This window comes from Hyperoodon ampullatus (assembly GCF_949752795.1).
Source record: "Hyperoodon ampullatus genome assembly, contig: SUPER_X_unloc_1, whole genome shotgun sequence".
Taxonomy (NCBI): Eukaryota; Metazoa; Chordata; class Mammalia; order Artiodactyla; family Ziphiidae; genus Hyperoodon; species Hyperoodon ampullatus.
Genome location: NW_027641097.1, coordinates 8,058,383 through 8,075,116, shown reverse-complemented (window position 1 = coordinate 8,075,116; position 16,734 = coordinate 8,058,383).

Genomic DNA, 16,734 nt, shown 5'->3' with positions numbered 1-16,734 from the left:
AATGAAAGCAACCTAAGTGCCCACAGACAGATGAATGGATAAAGATGTGGTACATACATACAGTGGAATATTACACAGCCATACATAGGAATGAAATTAGGTCATTTGTAGAGACCTTGATGGATCTAGAGACTGTCATACAGAGTGAAGTAAGCCAGAAAGAGAAAAACAAATATTGTATATTAATGCATATATGTGGAACCTAGAAAAATGTTACAGATGAACCGGTTTGCAGGGTAGAGATAGAGACACAGATGTAGTGAACAAACATATGGACACCAATGGGGGAACGTCATGTGAGGGTGGTGGTGGGATGAATTGGGAGACTGGGATTCACATGTGCACACTTATATGTATAAAATAGATATCCAATAAGAACCTGCTGTATAAAAGAAATAAATAAATTTTAAAAAATTAAAAATAAATAAATAACATTTAATAAAATAAAACGGAAAAAATGTTTTTCCCTTCATATAGACGTCTTTATATTAATGCATTATTTCTATGTTTATATCTCTAAATTAATAAAAAGAGGAATAAATAAAATCTACCTTGTACCAAAAAGAAAAAAGGAAAAAAAAGAAAAACAGAAACCACCAGGTATACAGAGGAAAATCATATAAGGGCACTTGCTCCAGTGTTAAAAAATTCCTAAGTTGGTCAGAGGTGTGAAATAATCTCCCATGCAGTCAGCAGCGATCCCCCCCCCAAGAAGAATCGTCATTGCAAAGCTGGGGGACTGTGTCGAGCCGTCTGTAAGTAAATATGAGCTGAGCCCCAGTCCTGCTGCAGCTGAACTCTTCCCACCCTTTCCAGGTAAAACACCTGAATATGTACAAGAACTTGCAAGCCTAGAGGAAGGGCTGTGGAGCCACAGCAGTGACGGCACGCAGGCCGACTTGGTGCCTGTAGGCCAGCCAGGATGGTCCTGGCCCCAAATGCTCTTCTGGAAGCTTTCCATTTCCCTGCCTGAGATAGCCTTCCTGCCACGGCCCCCACTGCTTTTTTACTTCCTCACCTCTGCCTGGGGAGAAATTCCAGCGGCAGGTATGGGTGACACATCCTCTTCTTTAGCAGATGGCAGCCTGGCAACTCCTGCAGAAAGTCCAGCAGAGCCCCACTCACACTGGGCCACCCACAAAGCCACAGCCCCTCACTCCCTCCCACCACCCCAGCCCCGACACTGCTGATGGGGCAGAGAATATGGCGTCAGGCACAGCTACAGGAGCTCTTGCTCACTGGAGAGGTCTTTATATTGACCTCAACACAGGCACACCTGGGGAGGGCTGGCAGGCAGTGTCAGGCTGCCCAAATCAGCCAATCCTCACCCCTCAGGGGCTCACAGTTGCAGAAAATGAACCTTGCTAAACGGGCCTGGCCCAAGGAACAGGTGTGGGCTCTTGAGAGTCTGGATAGACAAGGGGCTGCAGCTGCGGCTTGTTTTCTTATCATTTTATCTGGTTCATGAGTGGAAAACAACTTCAAGAAGACCCTCTCTTAATGAGAGGAACCCAGGAGTCAGCGAGAGTAGTGATGGTGGGTGGAGACAGAGGCCTGGTGCCCTGGCTGCAGTGGAAGTGTCTGGAAGGCAAGGCAGAGAGAGGCCACACAGAGTGATACCCAGGGACACAGAACTGTCAGAGCTGTTGTTTGTTAGTTCAAGCCCTGCTCTGTGGTGTTCTATGTCAGCTGTGAGCGACAGGTGAGCTGGGGGTTCTCTGCAAGTTGGGCTATGTGCACGGTTCCTGTGGGTCCAGCCCTGCTGGGGTACCTGCCCAGGGGAGCTCCGTATCCTGGGAAGGGCCTGACTATGAGAGCCCCATGGGCTGCTGGGTAGCTGCACAGATGAGTTCCATACTCTGGGAGAGAGTTGACCACAAGAGCCCCGTGGGCTGTGGTGGGGGGGGTGCAGCCCAGGTGAGCTCCATATCCTGGGATTGGCCTGACCACGAGAGTCCCATGGGCTGCTGGAGACCTGGTAAAGTATATCAGGACAGTCAGTGAAGCCACCGAGGATATACATCCAGTAGCTCCTTTTTCCTACACCCTGCTGGTCGTTCTACCATCCACCAGGCCATGGCATTCTGTATTAGAATTCAATGATGCCTTCCTCTGTATTCCAATCATCTCAGAGTCACAAGAATTTTTGGCTTGTGAGTGGCAGGACACAACATGCAACAAAAGCAATAATGCTGGGCCATGCTGCACCAATGGTTCAAAAATCCCCACACCATCATTGGGGAAATGTCCTCTAAAGACCTAAAAGTTCTACCTCTGTAAAAGGGAACCCTCCTTCAATATGCAGATGACATTCTGATTGTCAGGTCTACTAAAGACGCCTCTGAACTACCTAGCCAAGAAAGGATAGAAGGTGTCCAAGAAAAAGGCTCAAATATCCAAGGCTAAGGTGACATGCCTGGGCTTCATTCTCACAGATATTCGGAGAAACGCATCCCAGGATAGGGAAGAAGCCATTTGCAGCCTTACCTCTTCTAAAACAAGAAGACAGCTTTGGGGTTCCTGGGGAGGCCAAGGTTTTATGCATCTGGATCCCTAACTACAGTCTAATAGCTGGGCCTCTACATGAAACACTGACACGAAAAGATGATGATCCTTTAGGATGGAATCCAGAAACAGCCTTTCAAGAATGGAAAGAGTAGTCAATTCAGGACCTTGCCCAGGAACTCCCTAATTTAGCTAAACCCTTTGACCTTTACATACCCGGTCAAAGGTTAAACACCCTTGGAGCCTTAGTACAAAAACTGGGACCACTTGAAATGGAGCAACACAAGAATGCCCTTCAGGTATGACAAACTATGGTCGCCAAGGGCTTTGCTCACCGCCCCATCAGGCCAGGATACTGGGGTATCTATAAAGCTGGAAATCAGCAGCCCGCAAGGCCAGCTCCCTCCTAAGGGAAAAGGACCCCACGTGGTGATACTAACCACCCATCATGCCCTGAAGTTGCAGGGGTCGCTCTGTGGACACACTGACCTCGAGTGAGGAGGCCCTCCAACTCCAAACTCCAGAGAGACAAACGGGGGCAATGGGCCCCCAAGAAGACACTTGTGACCATCACTTGACCTGGAGTTTCTCTCAGAAAACAAGTCTGTACCCCGAAAGAGCAGACTACTGCTTGGAAGACTTACTGCACCCAGAGGGGAGCTAATAAGCTTGGCGGGGGAATCGTATATTCACAATTTCACCATAGAAAACCCTATAGACACCGCGGTGATGGTGGCCAATATGACCGGCTGGACTGCTGGCTACTTCAAAAGGCCGTTGACTCAGTGGACGTCATGGTCCTGGATCACCACCGACCCTGGACTGTCTGGGAGTTGAGCGGGCAGGGCTCTGACACATGATGCTGTTTGTACATTAATTCAGGGACCTAAGTAAAGAAAGCACAGACTACTGGTCAGTGCATCTAGGCTGGCAAAAACCGTCTGCCTAAGGTCGCCAAACAAATGTGGGTTGGGGTGAAACCTGCCACAGCAGCATCTCTGTGCATCTCTTTCCTGGACCCTTAAAGGTCAATCGAATCTATAACACTTCCAATGCCGGTGCTCAGGTGGACGAGCAGTGAGGCAGGAGGCCTTGGGACCATCAACCTCACCTGGAGGCTTCAGGGGAGAAATGTTGCCCCTCCCCCGTGTATGAGGGCTTCCAGCTCAGCATGAAGCAGTTACAAAAGAGGGGTGTGCACCCTCAGCACCACAAGAATGAGGAACAGGACAAAAAGCAGAGGAGGTGTTCATCTCCGGCAACGTTCATTAAAAATTCCTGGGAGATAAAAAGAGAATCTGGGCAATAAAATAAAGACTAACCTGTTTTTCCTTTGTGCTTTGTCTAATTTCACGTGCTCCTAGGGTTCCACATGTAGAGGTCCCACACCCGGCACTTCAGACCCGATTTCCTAGTGCAGAATGGCTGGGTCGACACCTCAGCTATTGGGGTCCCATGCAGACTCCGCAACATAGAGCCTGAGCTGCAGCCAACCCAGCCCTCGAGAGCTCCATCCCCTCCCTCCCGATGACGCTGCCGGGACCCCTACACAGCAGCCCAGCCCACAGCCCGCGGTGTAGTGCACGCTCTCACCTCTCCATTCTGTTTTCAAAATATAAAGTTTCCTTTGCTTCTGAACCAAACTCAGTCTTGATCTGTTGGCTCCATTGACACTTGGCATGGGGACTCCTGTTGGGGTCCACTCTGGAGGATCAGTAACAGAAATTGAGAACATTGTAACTTCAATGAACAGATGTGTGAGCCAAACTGTAGTTAACATAGAGCAGTTTATAAGGCTCGGGTAAAATAAGATGTTTCTAAGACTTACATTTGATATTTCCATCACTTTATTATAAGCAAGTTCAGTGAAGACGTCTGTCTTATTTGTCAGGTCAACATTAGAGAAATGAAGTGATTTATTCCCAAGGATGTACATCGAATACTCTTGGCTGAAGCTTCAATCTTGTTTTGAATGCTTTTCCATTGAAAATGATACCTCTCTTTCAGCTTCCCCATTTCTGAGAAGTATAAAATCTTATAATTTATTATTACCAAAGTGGAAAGGTAGGAGAAGGGATAAATTAACAGTTTGGGATTAACACATAACCACTTCTATGTATAAAACAGATCATCAACAAGGAACTACTGTATAGCACAGGGAACTACACGGAATATTTTGCAGTAACCTATAAGGGGAAATAATCTGAAAAAGAATAGATATTTTTATTGACATCATCTATCAATGACAGATAAAATGTAACCTAAGCAAGGCCGATGGTGAGCACTTCTGATCCCGAAGATTTCAATCATCTAAAGTTTTGACTCTGCCTATTTTCTAAGGCCCTTAATGGACATATGTGTAGCCGTAGCTTAAACATTCCCCAGTTTGGGGTTCGGGGAGGCACTAATTTGGCAAAAAACCGTGGTGTTCCCCTTATATGCACGGGACTCTATCTACGGCTAAAACATGCCTGTCACACCTAGAGGATGGTACACCGTTTGATCGGAAAGAGTTTGGAAAAGGCACCTCATCTCCTCATCGCCTGGTGCTCGGGTTCACCCCTCCAGCATCTTTCCTAACAATCTCCTCACTTGGAGATATCAGCACCGTCAACATCCTTTTGCACACAGTTTGGAATTTGTCCAGAGGATGAAGTGGAAGGATGAGAAAAATTTAGAGACAAGTCTTAGGTGTTCAGACAGGCACATGCCACTCTAATTTCCAATCCGGAAGGCAAATTCATCAAAGCCTAGAATTGCCCACGGAAACAGAATAGGGCTAGAGGAAATGCCGCTGTTTTGTGTCCAGTTTCCAAAAACACAAGTTGAAAAATGGAACTCAGGGGCACTAAAATTCATGAAACTTCAGAGTTGAAAATATCTATCGTCAAAAAATGTCTTGAGGTAAGTAACAGAAAAGGACTTGTAAGCAAGGGAGAGTGGCAGGAAACAGATTTGAAGAGGTATAAAGGACTCCCCATTAAAGCACAAGAAAAGGGGCTGAACATCGCCAATGATGCAGTTGGCCAAAAAGGGCGTATGCATTTTTTCTGAATATATTCAAGTAAAGGCCATACACACTTTTTATCCAACCAAACAGGTGGGCACTGGAAATCTATACTACAAAATGTATCACTTCACATCAGTCAGAAGGGCCATCCACATAAAGTGTAAACACCCAAAATGCAGGACAGGGTGAGGAGAAAAGCGAGCCCTGTGAGGCTGATAGTGGAAATGTAATTTGCCAACGGCCACTCTGGAGAAGTGTATTGTGTTTGCTAAAACATCTAAAAAATGAGCTACAGAGCATAGGGCACTTGCACTCATGGGCGTATACCTTGGGAAAATCAAAAATCGACAGAAAACAGGCACCCCAACGTTTACCACCTCTCTGTTAAAAAGGGCCTCAACTTGGATATAAAATAAATGTCCCTGGAAGGATAAAATGGATAAAAGAGATGGGGTACTTATGTAGAGTGGAATATTACTCATCCAGAAATCAATGAAATAAGGCCAGTTGTAACAACTCTGGAGGAGATACATACGATCATTCTAAGTGACGTATGTCAGAAAGAAAAAGACACATATCATAAGATGTCACTTAAAGGTGGAATCAAAAATGGCTACACATGAAATAAATTACAAAACAGAAACATAGCCAAATATGTAGAAAATAGACATAAGGCTGCTAAATGGGAAAGGTGGGGAAGGGTGAGGTATTATCCAGGAGGTTGAAATTAGCAAAGATACCATTCCAAGTACCAAATTGAATAACTGACAAGGCCTACACCGTACCTCAAAGAACTGCACTCAGCCCACTCAAGTCACTGGAAAATAATACTTATGACTGGTAAGCATCTGAAAAAGAATTTATTGTTGTCTCACAGTACATGAATCAAGTGCATGCACAGCAGCAAAAAACAGAGCTTTGAAAATCAGCTGTAACCAATATAAAAATAAATTTAAAAATATGTATAAAAACAGTGAGACAGACAAAAATTCTTACAACTTTTGTTGAAGGGCTACGATGTAACATGGATTGAACACATGTAGACCCACAGCAGGATGATATATAAGGCTGGAAGCTGTTCACGCTAAGAGATGTTAGAGAGGCTGGGTGAGGAAATGCAGATCTTTTAAAGTAATACTGCCTGGTACCCATTCCATGGGTCACAAATCTGCAGGTTCAAGGGAATCTTCCGAAAGCGAAAACATGCCTGAGAAACTTAGAGGAATGTACACTGTGTGATCAGGAAAGGTGTCGAAAATGCACCTCATTTTTGATCTCCTGGTGCTGGGGTTCACCATTCCAGCCAAATTACTAACAATCTCCCCACTTGGAGAATCAGCACCTTTAACCTCCTGTTTCACACAGTTTGCAATTTGTGCAGAGGATAAACGGGAAGTGGGGGAACCAATGAGAGACTAGCTGTAGGAGTTTTGACAGGCACATGTCACTCTAATTTACGATTAGGAAGAAGAATTAACCAAAGGCTCAGCCTGCCTCCCCAGAACCAGAATAGGGCCGGAAGCAATACAAAGGTTTGGCGTCCAGCTCACAAAAAAGGCGAGTTGTAAAATGGAGCTCAGGAGCAGATAATTCAAAGACCTGCAAAGATAAAAATGATAACCAACGTCCAAAAATATATTCAGGTACAACAACGAAGAGGATCTGCATGAGAGGGAGAATTGCAGGAAACAGATTTCAAAAGGTAGATTGGACTCACATTTAAAGCATATGAAAAGCAGCAGAATTTCTAAAATGATGCATTTGGGCAAAACGGTGTATGCGTTTTTTCGTGAATATCTTCAGGAAAAAAAACACATACAGAATTTTTGGCCAAGCAAGCAAGCAGGAAATGCAAATCCGCACAACAAAGAAGTCTCAATTTCCATTGCTCAGAAAGGCCATCCAAAAATGTGTACAAACCAGAAATGCAGGAGAGGCCATGGAGAACAGGGAGCTACTCACGCTGATGGGTGGGGTATAATTATCCAAGAGCCGCTCTGAAGAAGTGTATGCTGTTTCCTAAAGCATTTAAATACAAAGCTACCCAGCATAGGGCACTTCCACTCATGGGCCTATAACTTGTGAAGACTAAATATCAAGAAGACACAGGCACCCCAAAGTTTAAGGCTGCTCTGCAAACTTCAGTACTCAACCAAAGGCTCAGCCTTTGGTACTCAACTTCAGTACACTTTAAATATTCCAGGAAAGAGAAAATTGCGTAAAGAACTTGTGGTAATTTTGTTCAAAAGAATATCACTCAGACGTAAAATCAATGTCATAAGGCCAGTAGCAGCATAATGAGTGGATTTAGGTACGATAGTTCTAAGTGAAATAAGTCACACAGAAAAAGAAACTTATCATAAGATATCACTTAGGAAGGTCCTGTAAACATGGCTACACATGAACTGAGTTAGGAAAGAGAACAGAGTCTCACATTGAGAAAACACTCTTATGCCTGCTTAAGCGGGAAGGAGAGGTGGGCTGATGCATAAATCCAGAGTTTGATATTAGCACAGGTACAATTCCATAAACCAAATACAGAATAGACAAAACCTACACCTTCCTCAGTGAACGGGACTCAACACACCTATTCCCCACAGAGGAATATATCTGAATAGTAAGAATCTTAAAACCTATATATTGATATGTCTCCATAAGGGAATCAAGTGTGTCTAGACCGGCATAAACACATCGGTGAAAATCAGCTCAAACCCATTATAAAAATGAATTTCAAAACAAACAAACAAAAAAAAACAGCGAAATTCTTACACAATGCATTCAGGGGTTCTGATGAAACCTGGAATGACGCTATCTTCAAAGACAGCTAGATGAGACATAAGGCTGGACACTTGGGAATGAGAGGACTGGTGAGATTGGGTGAGAAAATGCAGACCCTTTAAAGCAGTAATGCATGCCACCCATTCCATGGGTCCCAACTCTCCAGGTAGAAGGGAATATAACTACAGTTATAACATGTATGGGAAACCTAGAGAATGCACACCCTGTGATGGCATAAGATTTGTAAAAGGCTCCTAATTTTTCCTCTCCTTCTGCTCCAGTTTGGCAATCCAACTGCTTTACTATCAATCTCCCACCTTGGAGAGTCAGCCCCTATAACCTGCTGCTTTGCACAGTTTGCAAATTGTGCAGAGGATGAAAGGGAAGAGGGAGAACCAATCAGAGAGTAGCTGTAGACATTTGGACGGACATATGTCAGTCTAATTTCCCATCTGGAAGAAGAATTAACCAAAGCGTCAGCCTGCACCCCCGGAACCAGTATATGTCCTGAAGCAAAATTGTGGATTTGCGGGCAGCTCACAAAAACGTGAGTTGAAAATTAGAGTTCGGGGCAGATCAATTCACAAACCTGCAGAGTAATAAAGGACAACTCACTTCCAAAAATCAGTTGAGGGAAGGCAACGAAGTGGACTTGAAAATGAGGCAGAATTGCACAAAACATATTTCACGAGGTAAATTGGAATCGCCTTTTAAGCACAGGAAAAGCGTAACAACTTCGACAATGATGCACTTGGCCAAAAAGAGCGTATCCATTTTCTGCTGAATATATTCAGGAGAAAACACATACGCTCTTTTTGGCCAATCAAGTAAGTGCATAATGCAAATCCGCACTACAAAGAATTGTCAATTCCCACCGGTCAAAATGGACTTCCGAAAATCTGTAAAAACCAGAAAAGAAAGACAGAGATGACAAGGGCATGAAGCAATGTGATCCCAAGGGTCATGGAGGATTGTGATGACAAGGTCATGTAGCATTTTGCTGAAAAATGCATGGAGCATTTTGATGACAACGGTCATGGAGCACTGTGATGACAAGTGTCACGGAGCATTGTGATTACAGGGGTCATGGAGCATTGGGATGACAAGGGCATGGATCATTGTGATGACAAGGATTATGGAGAATTTTAATGACAAGAGTCCCGGATCATTGTGTTGTCAGGGGTCATGGAGCGTTGTGATGACAAGGGTTCTGGAGAAGTGAGATGAGAAATTCATGGAGCTTTGGGCTGAAAATGTTCATGGAGTATTGTGATGACAGGGGTCATGGAGCATTGTGATGACATGGGCATGGAACATTCTGCTGAGAAAAACATGGAGCGTTCTGATGACACGCATCATGGAGCTTTGTGATGACAAGGGCATGGAGCATTGTGATTACAGGGTTCTAGGAGCACTGTGAAGAAAAGGGCATGGATCATTGTGATGAAAAAGGCATGGAGCATTGTCATGACAGGGTTCAAGGAGCATATTGACGACAAGTGTGAGGGAGCATAGTGATGACAAGTGTATTGAGCATTGTGATGACAAAGGTCATGGAGCATTTTGATGAGAAGACAATGGATAATTGTGAAGACGAGCGTCATGGGGAGTTGTGATGACAAGTGTTATGGAACATTGTGATAACAAGGGATTGCAGCATTGTGATGACAGAGAACATGGAGCATTATGATTTCTTTGTGATGTCAATAGCATGAAGCATTATGATGATGGGCAGGGTGCATTGTGATGACAGTGTTCATGGAGCATTGAGATGAAAAGGGCATGGAGCCTTGTGATTACAGCTGTCTTGGAGCATTGTGATGACAAGGGCATGCAGCATTGTGATGAGAAGGCCATGGAGCATTCTGATGACATGCGTCATGGAGCTTTGTGATGACAAGGGCATGCAGCATTGTGATTTCAGGGGTCTTGGAGCATGGTGATGAAAAGGACATGGATCATTGTGACGGAAAATGCATGGAGCCTTGTCATGACAGGGTTCAAGGAGCATACTGACGATAAGTGTCAGGGAGCATTGTGATGACAAAGTTCATGAAGCATCGTGATATGAAAACCATGGATAATTGTGATGACGAGCGTCATGGGGCGTTGTGACGACAAGTGTTATGGAACATTGTGACCACAAGGGTTTGGAGCATTGTGATGACAGGTTTCATGGAGCATTGAGATGAAAAGGGGCATGGAGCATTGTGATTAAAGTGGTCTAGGAGCATTGTGATGACAAGGGCATGGACCATTGTGATGAGAATGCAATGGAGCATTCTGATGACATGCGTCATGCAGCTTTCTGATGACAAGGGCATATAGCATTGTGATGACAGTGTCATGGAACATTGGACTTACAAGTTTCATGGATTATTGTGATGACAGTGGGCATAGTGCATTGTGATGACAAGGGCATGGAGCACTGTGATGACAAGGTCATGGAATACTGTGAAGACAGGTGACAGTGAGCATTGTGATGACATATGTCATGGTCCATTGAGATGACAATGTCATGGAGCATGGTGATGCCATGTGTAATGGAGGATTGTGATGACAAAGGTAATGGAGCATTGTGATGACAATGGCTCGGAGCATTGTGATAACAAGGGTCATGGAACATTGTGATGACAAGGGCATGGAGCATTGTGATGACAACGGATATTGCGAACTTTTATGACAAAGTCATGAAGCATTTTGATGACAAAGGCATGGAGCTTGCTATGATATGGTTCATAGGGCATTGCGAAGACAAGTTCATGGAGAATTGTGATGACAAGATCACGTAACATTGTGATGAGAAGTGTCATGGAGCATTGTGATGACAAGGACATGGAGAATTGTGATGACAAGGGACCTGGAGCATTGGTATTACCAGGGAATGGAGCATTGTGATGGCAAGACCGTGGAGCACTGTGATGAGAAGACCATGAATAACTGTGATGACGAGCATCATGGAGCACTGTAATGACAAGGGTCATGGAGCATTCTGAAGACAGGTGTCATGGAGCATTGTGTTGACAGGGGTCATGGAACATAGTGATGACAGGGGTCATGGAGCATTGAGATGACAAGTTTCATGGAGCATTCTGATGATAAGCTTGTGGAGTATTGTGATGATATTGGCATGGAGCATTGTGATGAAAAGGGCATGGATCATTGTGATGTAAAAGGCATGGAGACTTGTCATGACAGGGTTCAAGGAGCATACTGATGACAAGTGTCAGGGAGCACTGTGATGACAAGTGTATTGAGCATTGTGATGACAAAGGTCATGGAGCATTGTGATGAGAAGACCATGGATCATTGTGATGACGAGAGTCATGGGGCGTTGTGATGACAAGTGTTATGAACATTGTGATCACAACGGTTTGGAGCATTGGATGACAGAGGTCATGGAGCATTTTGATTTCATTGTGATGACAATAGCATGAAGCAGTATGATGATGGGCATGGTGCATTGTGATGACAGGGTTCACAGAGCATTGAGATGAAAAGGGGCATGGAGCATTGTGATTACAGGTGGCTTGGAGCATTGTGATGACAAGGGCATGGATCATTGTGATGGGAAATCCAGGGAGCATTCTGATGACATGCGTCATGGAGCTTTCTGTTGAAAAGGGCATGGAGCATTGTGATTACAGGTGTCTTGGAGCATTGTGATGACATGGTCTTGGAGCATTGTGATGACAATGGTCATGGAGCATTGTGATGACAAGGGCATGGAGCATTGTGATGACAAGGGCAATTGAGAATTTAGATGACAAGGTCGTGAAGCACTGTGATGAAAAGCACATGGAGCTTGGTATGACAGGTGTCATGGAGCATTGCAATGACAAGTGCATGGAGAATTGTGATTACAAGAGCATGTAACATTGTGATGAGAAGTGTCATGGAGAATTGTGATGGCAAGACCGTGGAGCATTGTGATGAGAAGACCATGGATAATTGTGATGACGAGCGTCATGGAGCACTGTAATGACAAGGGGCATGTAGCATTGTGATGACAGGTGTCATGGAGCATTGTGATGACATGGGTCATGGAGCATTGTGATGACAAGTGTCATGGAACTTTCTGATGACAAGCTTGTGGAGTATTGTGATGACAATGGCATGGAGCATTGTGATGAAAAAGGCATGGAGCCTTTTCATGACAGGGTTCAAGGAGCATTCTGACGACAAGTGTCAGGGAGCATTGTGATGACAAGTGTATTGAGCATTGTGATGACAAAGTTCATGGAGCATTGTGGTGACACGGGCATGGATTATTGTGATGACAGGCATCATGGAGCGTTGTGATGGCAAGTGTTTTGGAACAATTTGATCACAATGGTTTGGAGCATTGTGATGACAGAGGTCATGGATCATTTTAATTTCAAGGAGCATGGATCATTGTGATGACATGGGTCAGATAGCACTGTGATGAGAAGATCAAAGAGCATTGGGCTGAAAATATTCATGGAGCATGGTGATGACATGTGTCATGGGGCATTGTGATGACAGGGGTCATGGAGCATTGTGATGACATGTGTCATGGGGCTTTGTGATAACAGTGGTCATGGAGCATTGTGATGACAAGGGTCATTGAACATTCTGATGACAAGCTTGTGGAGTATTTTTAAGACAAGGGCAAGGAGCATTGTGATTACAGGGGTCTTGGAGCATTGTGATGAAAATGGCATGGAGCCTTGTCATGACAGTGTTCAAGGAGCATACTGATGACAAGTGTCAGGGAGCATTGTGATGACAACTGTATTGAGCATTGTGATAACAAATTCATGGAGCAGTGTGATGAGAAGACCATGGATAACTGTGATGAGGAGCATCATAGGGCATTGTGATGACAAGTGTTATGGAACATTATGATCACAATGGTTTGGAGCATTGTGATGACAGAGGTCATGGAGCATTTTGATTTCATTGTGATAACAATAGCAAGAAGCATTATGATGATGGGCATGGTGCATTGTGATGACAGGGTTCATGGAGCATTGAGATGAAAAGGGGCATGGAGCACTGTGACTAAAGGTGTCTTGGAGCATTGTGATGACACGGGCATGGAGCATTGTGAATAAGAAGGCCATGAAGCATTCTGATGACATGCGTCATGGAGTTTTGTGATGACAAGTGCATGGAGCATTGTGATTACAGTGTCTTGGAGCATTGTGATGAGATGGGTCATGGAGTTTTGTGATGACAAGGCCGTGGAACCTTGTGATGGCAGGTTTCATGGAGCATTGTTATGAGAGGGGTAACGGAGCATTGTGATGACAAGGGCATCAGCATTGGTCTGAAAAGTTTCATGGATTATTGTGATGAGAGTGGGCATGGAGCATTGTGATGAGATGGGCATCGAGCATTGGTATCACAATCGTCATGGAGCTTTGTGATGACAAGTGCATGGAGCAATTTGATGAGAGTGTTCATGGAGCATTGTGATGACAATGGCATGGAGCATTGTGATGATAGGGGTCATGGAACATTGTGATGACAGGGGTGAGGGAGTATTGTGATGACTACTGATGGAACATTGTGATATCAGTGGTGAGAAGGCATTTTGAGGAGAAGTGCATGGAGCATTGTGATGACAAGGTTTATGGAGCATTTTGATGACAAGGATGTGGAGCATTGTGATGACAAGCACATGGAACATTGTGATGACATGGGTCATGGAGCATTGTGCAGAGAAGCTCATGGAGCATTGTGATGAAAAGAGTCATAGAGAATTGTACTTAGAAACGCATAGAGCCTTGTGATGACAAGGGTCAGAGTGCATTGTGATGAAAAGTTCATGGAGCATTGTGGTGACAAAAGTCACAGAGACTTGTGATGATGAGGGCATGGACCATTGTGATGAGAAACGTCATGAAGCATTGTGATGACAGGACTCACGGAGCATTGTGATGCCGGCTCATGAAGCATTGTGATGACAAGGGCATGGAGAATTGTGATGACAGGGGTCTTGGAGCATTGTAATGAAAAGTGCATGGATCATTGTGAAGAAAAGGCATGCATCCCTGTCATGACAGGTTTCAATGAGCATACTGAAGACCAGTGTCAGGGAGCATTGTAATGACAAGTGTATTGAACATTGTGTTGACAAAGGTCATGGAGCATTGTGATGAGAAGACAATGGATAATTGTGATGCGGAGCGTCATGGGGCATTGTGATGACAAGTGTTATGGAACACTGTGATCAGAATGGTTTGGAGCATTGTGATGACAAAGGTCATGGAAAATTTTGATTTCATTGTGATGAAAATAGCATGAAATATTATGGTGATGGGCACGGTGCATTGTGATGACAGGGTTCATGGAGCATTGAGATGAAAAGGGGCATGGAGCATTGTGATTACAGGGGTGTTGGAGCATTGTGATGACAAGGGCATGGAGCATTGTGTTGAGAAGTCCATGGAGCATTCTGATGACATGCGTCATGGAGCTTTGTGATGACAAGGGCATGGAGCATTGTGATTACATGGGTCTTGGTGCATCGTGATGACAAGGGTCATGGAGCATTGTGATGAGAAGTCCATGGAGCATTCTGATGACATGCGTCATGGAGCATTGAGATGAAAAGGGGCATGGAGCATTGTGATTACAGGGGTGTTGGAGCATTGTGATGACAAGGACACGGAACAATGTGATACCTGGGTCATGGAGGATTGTAAGGACAAGGACATGGAGCATTGTGATGAGAAGAGCATCGATCATTGTGATGACAAGGGTCATGGAGCTTTTTGATGACAAGGGCATGGAGCAATGTGATGAGAGGCTTCATGAAGCATTGTGATGACAATGGCATGGAGCATTGTGATGCCAAGGGTCATGGAGCTTTGTGATGACAAAGGTCATGGAGCATTTTGATGACAAGGGAGTGGTGCATTGTGATGATAATTGCATGTAGCATTGTGATGATGGGGGTCATGGAACATTGTGATGACAGGGGTGAGGGAGTATTGTGATGACTAGTGATGGAACATTGTGATATCAGTGGTGAGAGAGCATTTTCATGAGAAGTGCATGGAGCATTGTGATGTCAATGTTTATGGAGCATTATGATGACAAGGATGTGGAGCATTGTGATGACAACCGCATGGCACATTGTGATCACATCGGTCATGCAGCACTGTGCTGACAAGCTCATGGAGCATTGTGATGACAAGTGTCATGGAACATTGTGCTGACAAAGGCATGGAGCATTGTGATGCCAAGGGTCACAGAGCATTGTGATTAAAAGTTCATGGAGCATTGTGGTGACAAAGGTCACAGAGACTTGTGATGATGAGGGCATGGAACATTGTGATGACAATGTCTTGAGGCATTGTGATGATTGGGGTCACGGAGCATTGTGATGACAGGTGTCATGGAGCATTATGATGACAAGTGCATGGAGCATTGTGATGACAGGGGCATGGAGCATCAGTCTGAAAAATTTCATGGATTATTGTGATGACAGTGGGCATTGCACATTGTGATGACAAGATCATGGAGCACTGTGAAGAAAAGGTCATGGATTATTGTGAAGTCAGGTGTCCGGGAGCATTGTGATGACCTATGTCATGGTGCATTTTAATGACAATGGCATTGAGCATTGTGATGACAAGTGTCATGGATGATTGTGATGACAAAGGTAATGGAGCATTGTGATGACAATGGTCATGGAGCATTGTGATGAAAAGGGCATGGAGCATTGTGATGACAAGGGCTTTTGAGAATTTTGATGACAAGTTCGTGAAGCACTGTGATGAAAAGCACATGGAGCTTGCTATGACAGGGGTCATGGAGCATTGCGATGACAGGTTCATGGAGAATGTGATTACAAGAGCATGTAACATTGTGATTTGAAGTGACATGAAGCATTGTGATGGCAAGACGGTGGAGCATTGTGATGAGAAGACCATGGATAATTGTGATGACGAGCGTCATGGAGAACTGTAATGACAAGGGGCCTGGAGCATTGTGATGACAGGGGTCATGGAGAATTGTGATGACAAGTGTCATGGAGCATTCTGATGACAAGCTTGTGGAGTATTGTGATGACAATGGCGTGGAGCATTGTGATGAAAAGGGCATGGAGCATTGTGATGAAAAAGGCATACAGCCTCTTCATGACAGGGTTCGAGGAGCATTCTGACGACAAGTGTCAGGGAGCATTGTGATGACAAGTGTATTGAGCATTGTGATGACAAAGGTCATGGAGCATTGTGATGACAAGGGCATGGAGTATTGTGATGACAGGCATCATGGAGCGTTGTGATGACAAGTGTTATGGAACAATGTGATCACAAGGGTTTGGAGCACTGTGATGACAGAGGTCATGGATCATTTTGATATCAAGGAGCATGGAGCATTGTGATGACAGGGGTCATGGAGCATTGTGATGAGAATATCATGGAGCATTGAGCTGAAAATGTTCATGGAGGATTCTGATGAAA